Source organism: Alligator mississippiensis, chromosome 4, assembly GCF_030867095.1.
Source record: "Alligator mississippiensis isolate rAllMis1 chromosome 4, rAllMis1, whole genome shotgun sequence".
NCBI lineage: Eukaryota > Metazoa > Chordata > Crocodylia > Alligatoridae > Alligator > Alligator mississippiensis.
The window spans coordinates 144,972,039-144,982,239 of NC_081827.1; positions in this window are offsets into that span (position 1 = coordinate 144,972,039).

The window sequence follows — 10,201 nt, forward strand, 5'->3', positions numbered from 1 at the left end:
TTGATGAAGGGGCAGGTGCTCTTGGAAAACTGAGCTACAAGGCAGGAAGGCCCTTTTCCTTGCCTCTACACAATTTTCCTTGGAGAGTTCAATAGACATCTGGCAACACTTTTCCATTATGGAGAGAAATAGAGCCTACAATCCACATAAGTACAAAAATTGCACTTACACAGCTCTGTCAGCATGATTTAGGTACGTAGAGGTGAAACTGGATTGACCTTTAGCTATCAACAAATCTTGGGTTAAATGAGAAGTTGCACTGTGCAGATAAGAAAAGATGCAAGTCACAGCATTGGGGGCAACAGTCATGAGGAATTCTATACAAAGAAGTAAGAATTGAATGGATTTCCTAAGTAGATAAGAACAAATTAAACCATTAGACTTTAAACATCCATAGCACACTTGGCTCAATATTGAGTGCCAGCTTTTTTTTTTTTTTGGACTATTCTAAAAGTAACTATATGAGGTTGAATGTTTCCTGTGTGGTTTTAGCCAGCACACTTGTGAGCAAATATCTCTAACTTTCTTATCTCTCAGGACCTAGGGTCTACAACAGTGAGACAGTCTCTTTGCCCTTGGGAGTGCAAACGTACAACAGAGATGGACAAGAAACTCAGGAATCTCCCCAAACCTGCACATTCTGCCAAAGTACCACAAGATGTAATTGAAGGTATCACAGTCAAGTGCTTATGGGGATGCCCATGTCCAACAGTAATTAGATATTTAACATAGAGAGCAGGGAATGTTTTCTCAGAATTTGTAAAGATGTCATGGGTTTGAGCAGGGGTGGTTGGGTTTGGGATCAGCAGAGATGTTTTCTTGTCTATCAGCAAGACAGGGTCTGGACATTTGGGGCTAAAGTCAATTCTATCTACTAGGGACATAAATGGACATAGATGCTTAAGCGCAGCTCTATTCAAGCCTACTTGAGGACCTGACAAACTGCTAGTACATCACTCCCTGCCACTTTTTGCACAATCTAGTCTTAAGTATAAGAAGATGGTTGAACCAAAAAAGGTGCCACAGTGAGTTCTTGGGGACTTCAGTATAGTGGAACAGAATCACACTCTGGAGCATTAGTCTACATTCAGGACAGATTTTCTTCTTTAAAGCAGGGGGTAGTTAACCTGGGCAGCAGCTTCACACACACAAGGTGGAAAGGATACTAATAATCCTTGATGAAACATAGAACCTATTAGATGATACCTTGGCATTAGAGTAATGGAAAATATTAGGCTTTATGAGTTTGAATGGCAAGAGCTGAGATGGTAAGAGAATGATGTTAGACAGTATAAGAATAATTAATATATTTGGAGGTATTGAAAAGGCTACTGTTAACTTTTTGCAAATGTCAAAGCATAGTCCATCAAAGAACAAAGGAAAACAGTTCACATTTCACAATGTGGCAGATCAGAATAGGTATATTTCCAACTGTAAATAGGTATATTTCCAACTCCAAATTTGCCAACTGTACAAGAAGGGGAAAAGTTCTCCCATGACAAGTACTGGGATGTTGGTATCTTTAGGTATGAAAGCTGAAAATGATCAAAGCCTCAACAAGACCCATGTAGGCAGCAGGTTTCTCTTGACAGTATCCGTGTTTAGAGGCTTTTTCATCTGACTTGCTCTACGGTATTGTGACTGGCTGTGGCAGAGCAGTGTCTGCACACATCCCTCTGACTCAGTGGGGCCGGCTGACCTGTTTGTAATCAAGCTCCATGACCTGTCTCAGTTAGGAAAGGTGACATTGAAACCTTTGACTTTTCCCAGAGGTGACAGATGAAGTGGTGAACATCTCGAATCAGACGTTTCATACTGCTTCAGAGCAGCTGAGGACACACCACTGTCCAAATCCAAACAACAAAAGTACTCTATGAGACAATCTCCTCATGCTTTATGACTTATGCTTCTCCTGTCCATAATCCAACCTCTTCTTTCAAAAGTCCTTTCAGTGGCAGTATTTAGAAGTGTCAAGTTTATTTTTATTTCTGAAGGTTGCTAACTTTCAGTAATTGCCCACACATTTCTGACTGAGCAAGACGAGATGGGGATTGTCAGCCCTTTCAAATGTGCCATTTGATACGTATGCCTGCTGCAAAAACTTGTCAATAGTTTATTGTTGTTTGGGAAGATCTGGGGGTCAAGAGAAGATAGTGAGGAAAAGCTGAAGGGCTTTCAAAAGCTCTAAAAGCCAAATGCAAGGTTTATTTAGTCCTAGGCTTTCACTCTCTGAACTGAGACAAGGTGACATATTATGGAATGTAATTTTATCACTTCTGGTTTGGGTGGGTTTGGGATTCTGCCTGTGTGAACTCCTCCAGTAATGACTGTGTGTGAGCCTCTCATGTTTATTCTCTCCTCTTTCTGCTAGATCACCTATCTCATGACCTGTGGTTCCTTGTAGCAATACTTGGGGGCTTGTGCCTTCTCTTGTTTATAACAGTAAGAATCTACAGTGTCCTGCCTGAGTATTAGTGGAAAAGGCAGCTCAGTGTGATTTAAATGAAAACATTTTTTTAGCTGAGGGCCTTGCTACACATTACACTGTGAGCCGCACAAAAGTTGATGGGTGTTAGTGCTAGCTTGAGTTGGGAACAGTCACACATTCAGGCCAGGAGGGGCCTGAAGGCCTGAAAGTAAGAATTGCATGCCCTCCCGCCCTCCCATTCTCGTCTTCTCCCCTGCTCCCCCAAGACTCCCCCAGTTCTCCCCTGCCTCCCCACTGTCCTTCCCTGCTTACTTCTAGCTGTCACGCTGTCTGCACCAAAGGGAGCAGGCAGGAAAGGCTTAACTTGCCTGATCAGACTCCACCACTGTAGCTGCAGGGCTACTGCTCTTCCTGTGGTTCATCACTGCCCACAGAGAAACAGCAGCGGTGTTAGTGGTGGCAGCAGGGACGGCTGGTTATCCTTTCCTGCCTGCTCCTCCCAGACAGATGGTGCAGGCAGCCATAAGTAAGCAAGAGAGGTAGAGAATGGGCAGTGAGCAGGGATCTGGGAGCTGGGAGGGTGGGAGTGGGCAATGAGCCCAATACAGGCCTGCCGCAGGGAAGGTGGGCAGCAGCGGCAGGGGCGGGGTGTTGCACTAAGGTGTAGCATACAGTGGATAACGCTGATCAGAGATAATCCAGCACTGGAGTGGCATAGCTTTGAACCCCCTAATGAGTGTTAAAACTAATTTCAGGTGTTAATGTGCAGACAATGTAGATGTTAACAGCTCTAGGAGTCATCCCAAATTACCATGTAACAAGGCCCTAATTCTTCCTTGACCAGTATAGACAAGTTTAAATGAACATGGAGAACAAGTCTATATTCAGTGTGGGTCTGATTAGGGTCCGGGGTGGATACTGCTATGAAACTTTAATTTCTTTGTGTTTTTGTGAATTTGGGTTTTCACCTGCCTATTGAATTGTTAAGACTTTAGTTGCATCATCACAGTCTAAGCCTACTGATGTCACAAAAAAGATTCAAGTGATGCCACGAACAGACAACCTTCCATTTGGGTTTTCCAAAGGTTTCCCCCCCCCCCCATATTGAATTATCACTCCTTCTTTTCCTGCTTCTAGATGGCAGGGCTGTAGGTGGCTGTGTTAGCTGTGGAATTCTATCCCTTTCAAGCTGCATTCTGAAGGATTCTAGATTAATATTGTATTGTTTTACATATAGCATGCCCCTGTGTATAGTGCACACCTTGGTGTTAAAGGGGACCCTGAAGGAAAAATAGATCTTCCATTGAAGTGAGCAAGTGGCAGCAGCTAGGAAGCCAAACCTGCTGCCAAGGCTGCTGCCAGGACAACATGCCAGATGGGCCTGTGGCCTGACCCGGCACACAGGGTCTGGGACTGGACTCCGAGTCTGACCTCGTGCACTAGCTCTGGAATCATGTGCCAGATCAAACTCAGCGCATCAAGTCCAGGATTGCACAAAAGATCCAGAGCCACCTGCAGGTTCCAAAAGCACATTTTGGGTCTGCTCCAGTGCTCTGGTACCAGATGTACATGTGAGGTCAGACCCAACATCAGGAGCCCAGACTGCTCACTGAGTCTGAGAAATGCTGCCCACTCTAGAGTCATGTGCAGGTCCAACCCAGCATATAGCTCCAGAACCAGAGCAGTTCTGGACTCAAAGTGCTGGGTCTGATCCAGTACATAGCTCCACACTCAGTATGCAGGATCAGAGTGGCACATTAGGATCCAGAGCCTCATTGGAGCTGGGGCCTCAGTGGAATTTAGTAGTGGGGGGGGAGGAGGGAAGTGGTGGCAGCGTGAATTGCCATGACTTCCAAAGCAATTAATGATGCCAATGCTCCACTCCTTCCCTCTGGACCTGTGGGGATCTTTTTCTTTGCATATGATGCATACCACAATTGCTCTAGCTGGTTTGCGGGGAAAGGACACAGGTTATATGCAAGAAAATGTGGTAATACAGAATCCAGCCTTCTTTTTGTTCTTGCAACCAAACAAATGGACAGGTGTCCTCCTTTCCAAACTGATAAAACTAGTCAGGAAACAGCAGCAGCAACAACAAGAACAAAACTGACCAAAATTGGCTTCTATTGGAATTCACTGTGTTTGTCAAATTGTAGGAGAGGTGTGTCTTATAAGATTACACAGCAATGTTGTTGATGTTATAAGGCAACTTCCTGCTTCCCTTTATGCACCTTAATGGCAGCTTTCCAATTACTCTGTTTCCCTGCAATGGGGATGCCTACACCTAGACAGAGCATATGCAGTAGGTTATGAACTGGCCTGGTAGATCAGTACATGCACTGATTGAGAACAGGTATGAGTACAGGAGGCAGGGAACAAAGTATCTGTCTGATTTCCTTATACAGGCCTCTATGCACTACTCTATGGGTCAGGCATTAATTAGGCCTCCTTTCCAGTGCTCCTTTGGAAGCTGTCCCCCCCAGGCAGCCAAGAGAACAAGATATGTGGGACCAGGGGGTGGAAAAAGCAAACCAGATGGTATATGGTTTGGTGAGGTAGCTGCTACTTTAGAAGGGAGCAGGTCCTAGCTTTATACCATGCTCCTGATGCAACAGAAAACTCCTAGATCCAATAACCTATCCAATAACTGTTGAGTGGAAAGGGTAGTTGCTCAAAATCAAAAGATATTCTGGAAGGAGACTTGGCTAAGCTAAGCTGGGTTGAAGTAGGTTAGAAAACTAGGCTGAGAAACAGACACACAGGTTCAAACCCATGTTGTATGAGGGTGGCCTACATCCTGAGTCTTGGGTTTCATGGGTGAGTGCCATCACACCTCTACTATTGCAGCGTTGCCAGCTGTCATGATTTTTGGTGTTGTTCTTAAAGTTTGCACTTCAGGAATGTGAAAAACATAGTTATTTATTTTTTATATATTTGTATTTATATAGATAGATAAAAGAGAAAGCTATGTTTTTCACATTCCCAAAGAGTAGTCTTTAAGAACAATGCCAAAAATCATGAGAGCTGGCAATACTGCTATTGCAATTAAAACACAGGAAGCAGTAGTGATAGAAGTTATCGTTGGAGATGCTGAAGAAGTTAGGAATCTGGAGAGCTTCAGTCATTTAGAGAACAATTGGTTAGTTAGAGGCAAAGGAACCGTGGATGTGCATGTTTAGTTTCTCTTATTCATGAATAACTGTCTTTCCTGAACACTATAGAAGTGGGACTGGGGTCTGCTTCCCTTGTATTTTCTCCACATAGGCTTAGGTGCATGTGCATGTGCCTGGGAGGTGCATATAACATGACCACCCTTGCAAAAGGGGAAGGCAGGACACATGCCCAACTCCCCTTACCCCCCATTACCTCTGCCCCCCCCACTACTGGACCAGAGCCAAGCGATGCAGAGTAGGGGGCAGATGTGGGCTACCTGCTGTGGGCTTGGGGCTCCCCACCCTGCTGCCTTTCCCTTGGGAGCCCCATGTGGGCTGCATGCCCCCTGCCCACTTGGCAGCAGCAGGGGGCACAACTAAACACCATTGCTGCCACCACCACTGCTGCCAGGCAAGCAGAGGATGCATTTCCATGGTGGTGTAGCCAGCATGGAGCCCCTGGAGGCAGGGCAGCAGGTTGGGGAGCCCTGAGCCCTCAGCAAACAGCCCACATCCACCCTACATACAAATCTAGGGGTTACATGCCCCCCCCCGCCCCCTCCCCCTGGATGAGCTCATCCTGCTCCCCACCCTAGCCCCATGCATGGCCCTGGCTGGGCAGTGCATCCAGCCCCTGCCCCACTCCCTCCCTCTCTTTGGGAGCCTCAATCTGGTGCCGTAGGGGCATGCAGTAATGACAGCACTGTAGGAGTGCATATAGACACAGCCACATTGGCTACATTTGAAGCAAAATCACAATGCAGAACTGTGACTTTATGTTGCAGAGCTGTAGTTTCCTGACAACTAAAGTTTTCCTGAAATTTTTAAGCCAAAGAAAATAGGTTCCAATTCAGTTTTCATTTATTTCAGTGAAACTGATAAGAAGACCTGGCCAGGAAATGTTGCTGGGAGTATCTTGTTGCCAGAATTTCCTTCCCAGAACATTTTCTGGTAGTGTTAAAAAATAGAGATTTATTTTTTTTAAGAGCAAAGTGGCATTTTGCATATTTTTGGTTCTTTTAACTAAAAACTTGCCCACAGCTCTTAGCAACCTTAAGATACAACTGAGTTATAGACTTTATCTCTGCTTAGTCCTGAAAAAGTGTGTTTTCATATCACTGTGGGTTTAAGTTTTCCATACCTTCTTCCAAGAAAGGAATAAGATGGGAACCCTTCCTCAGCAAGAGGAAATCCTGAAAAATTAGACCCACTTGCATGATGATTCTTTGGAAAGCTGCAGAAAGGCAGGAGATGATCTCCAAGCCAATATAACAAATCTACAAGGTACTGACGGTTGTCTTCTGTCCTTCATAGTAATACTTAGTAGTTGGTTCCTGACGGCAAAGGCTCTTCACTTCCTGAATATCTACTGAACGGGGCTGGATTCAATTACTCATAATCTGGGAAGCCACAGACGATTTCTGTCAAACATATTGTTGCTACTGGAAACATGTGATCTCCAGCTCAGCAACCCCATTCCAGTTGAAGTCTCTCAGATGAGTAAAGTGAAATATTCTCAAACTGTTGACCAAATCCTGGTCCTCATAGAAAAGTATGACACACAGTTCACCATCTTATGCACCGGGCACTCCAGCATCACAAGAAATCTCATCCTCCCACCAGAAATATGACCACTTGCTGAGTCTGTCTTCTTTTCTTTTCATGGACAAAAATCCAGCACTTGCTCAGATTGCTGGAAAAAGCATGGAAGGAAATTTTACCTCTTCGCTAATAAAAAGAAAACCCAACCCGAGTGTAAAGCATACTGCTCTTCCTATGGATCCCAACTGGTGAAGATAGAGAACGGGGATTAGCTGGTAGAACATTTTCACTGTTCCTTTCTTTCCAGTACATGCTAAATTACACCGGCCCACATATCTGTGTGGCAGTGAAGTGAGATATAGTCCTAGCAAGGATGGTTATGGAGCATGGCAAGATGCCCTGGGCCATGCTTTAAGCTTCACAGTGCCCTGGGTCATGCTCTAAGCCAAGATCTAGATCCACAAGAGGATGTGAATGCCTAAATTAGGCCTAGGCCAGACTTAGCTGCTGGAAGTCCAGCACTCTAGTTTTTAAATATCTGTGGAGTTACCATCAAAGAGTAGCCCAATGTATGTAGGCGACCAATATTTCAACGTTAGAGTTCCCCGGACCCATTCAGCTCTGGTTCGCAGTATCTCTGGAAGCCTGTTTATCCTGATAGTTCAGAGCAGCTAGTGCACCTTGCTCAGGGGTAAGCCTGGGACCACTTCAAAATTTTTTGATTCCAACCCCTTTCCTGCCCACAGGCCATAGTGTAAGAACTGTGGCCATATTTCTCCCAAAGGTATTGCCTGAGGACATTCTCCCTCCCAGCCACCATTTTAATTCTTTTCTTTAGCTGAGGGATTTATTATAAACCACATCACTACACCCAAGGATGGTGTCCTAGCCAGAAGGCTGTAGGCTAGGATGGGCTGAACCTTTTTCTAGCTCTGTCTACTGAAGCTGTCTGTGCAGGCCGAATAGATATAGACGTTTTGGGCTGTCACAACCAAATTAAGTACTGCCCATGCCACAAGCAAGAAATATATTAATCAAAACAGTTTTAGTCTGCACTAGGTTAACTAAGAGTTAACTAACAAAATGATAGTAACAGTTTTTTTGCTGCGCATGTCAAAAAGAGATTTATAACTGTGACACCAACATGAAATAGAACTTAGCCTTCTGTGCTGTACATAAATCATTATAATTGGTCAAAGAAAACAAGGAGTAACCCTATGATAACACCCTAGCGAAGACCGCTAGATAATTGGCAAGTTTAATTAAATTTATGACGTGGCGAAAAGCAATTGGCTATTACACAAATAAAACCCGTCTTCACTTCTGTGAAGTAGGAGACCTCCGCACACACACCTAAAAAACCTCTGAACATATGCATGAGAGTAACTGACAAATTGATCACTTGTCAGTTTCCCCTGTCTCGACCCAATTCTCAGACGTAAATCAATGACCTGCCGGCCCGACCTTTTTCTCCATTTCTCTGCCCGACTGACAAACTTTTATGCAGACCGACCTACGACCTATGAACTTTAAGCTGTAACTAACCAAGCATCTGTAACCTCTGTCTTTCACCACCTTGACGGCGTGAGTAAATGATCTTGCTTTACAACCGATAAGCGTCTGCCTAATTAATTCCACTCCACGCATCACAAGTACCCGCCTGACGGACCCTTAACTGCCCGGGTGGGAGTCAGGGACAGCTGCTGGATGGCTGCCCTGGGTCCCGACATGGCGTCACGAACAGGATGCAGGGGAAATGTGATGGAGTGGGAATTAATTAAGAACTGCCCTTGGTGTAGTGGGGGGCTCCGCGTAGATAACGCGGATGAATTATGGGCCCACATCGCTTATCACCAAGTGAGCGGAGTGGAGACAGGGTGCGTCAGCGGCTACTTCTCGCTGAGAGGAGAGGAGGGAGTCGGAAAGGAGTGGGCAAGCTCCGAGTGGGACAAAGGGAAGATGATTAACATGCCGCTCTGTGCAGTGTCACTCCTGCTGCGTGAAAATGCAAACTTAAAAACCCAGCTAGCTACAGTCAGCAAAGCTGCTGCGGAGATGGCAGCGTGCCAAAACCCTCCGTCGCCACCAGAAAATGGCACCGAGAAAAATATGAGCTGCCCGGAGGACCTGGAAAAGAAGGGCAGAGCCACAAAAGAACAGGAGGGACTCCACCCAGCAAGCCCGCCCCCTGAAGTGACGTCGCTCCCAACGGCCCCACCTCCGTACCACAGGGAGGGGGCAACGAGCGAAAATCCGATCCTCCCACCAGAAGCAATAACAACTACAGCTGCCGCTCACCCTATAGCAACAACCAAGCAAGTAACCAACCCAGAGGGTGCAACCATCACCACCACCCTTGACGTCATCGAAGCATGCATGGAGATTTATAGGGGAGAGAATACCATCAACCTTCGCCTCCTCCTCAACCTGCTCGTTACTCAGCCAGCAGAAAATCTTTTAAGTCAGCTTCCACGACTGCAAGCCCTTGTGAAGTCAGCAACCGCAAACTCAGCCGTGGCCGTAAGCTATCTTACTGCAAATCCAGTCGAATACCAAAGGCCAAGACATTCACAATTCAATTCATGAAAGGAATCAAGACTGCCACCCCAGAGGACGCTGGAGGAAAGAGCCATGTTTGGGTTCCTCCTAAACCACTTCACGCTTACCAAACAACAGCTACAAGTCCTAGGAGATGCGGAACACCAACAACTGGCACATATACTAGGCTACCAACCTCGACCGATCCCGCCAACCGGTCCGGGCCCTGGAGGCACCTACGCCTAGCAGTGCACTCTGGTTAACACTGCAGCCTGCCCCAACGAGCAACTACTCAAAGGGGGCATTTATGAACTAGCACTTCAAAAGCCCCAACCATAGAAGCTGAAGCTCACCCCTAAACACCACACCATCGTCAACCACATCCGCGAGTGCACAAGGAAGTCATCTGTGAACCCGAGCAGTATCCTGGCTCCTACTCTGTGCTCCTAGAAGGCGATCAAACCTGGTCACTCATCATAGCTCATCACAACTGGCTAACTTGCCGCCATGCTATTCACCGAGTATGGCCACCCTTTTCTTT